Source organism: Oncorhynchus tshawytscha, linkage group LG04 (genome assembly GCF_018296145.1).
Source record: "Oncorhynchus tshawytscha isolate Ot180627B linkage group LG04, Otsh_v2.0, whole genome shotgun sequence".
Taxonomy (NCBI): domain Eukaryota; kingdom Metazoa; phylum Chordata; class Actinopteri; order Salmoniformes; family Salmonidae; genus Oncorhynchus; species Oncorhynchus tshawytscha.
This window is the reverse complement of record NC_056432.1, coordinates 40,710,956-40,711,761: the sequence shown is the minus strand read 5'-3', so window position 1 is coordinate 40,711,761 and position 806 is coordinate 40,710,956.

The following is an 806-nucleotide window of genomic DNA, read 5'->3' as shown; positions in this document are numbered from 1 at the left end:
CTAAGTCCAGGAGCCTTAGGTAAATGTCAACAGAGTTGCTTCCCTCTGATTGGCTGATTTGATTGTCACCTTCCACCTCAGCCTTCCAAGATTGGTCCACACTGCAGCCCTCTGAGATATAAAATAAAGGATGGAGCAGGACACACAAGTCAACTCCCTCCCTGAATTGCACCTTCACTTTTCTAACCACATGTCCCTTACATACCATGTTTGCATTCCCGGAGCCCCCCAGCATAAAACTTAAAAAGACATGATGTGGGGAGTGAGTCTACTCTTTAGTCATTATAGACTAGATAGATGATTTTATTACAGACATAAATACTCCTGTTTAATCAGAATGATGTTTAATCAAAATGATGTTGGAGGTGGCTTATGGTAGAGAAACGAGCATTTCATTATCTGATAACAGCGCTGGTGGACAGTCCAGTATAAATGGCTCAATATTACTTTGACAGTATACGATACCATCCTAACACCGCTCTGAGGATGGTAGCAATGAAGGCAGGGAAAATAGGTTGGACACTGCATGTGTAAGGCCTATGCCATCCTGCAGAGAACCCACACCAGGACAAGAAACTCACACAGGATAATCTGCAAGATTAAAATGCATCTTTATGACATGATCCCACCTAGCTTATGAAGACAGTTTGAGTAATGGATGTTTAAGTAGAATGACTATAATTTTCTACACACACCACACAGGAGGAGGCCCTGAAGAACTAGCCAATAAGCATGAACAAACTTATGGCGGCAGGTGTCAAGAAACTAACAGCCAGCAGTAGTGACCTCACATTATACAAATATGT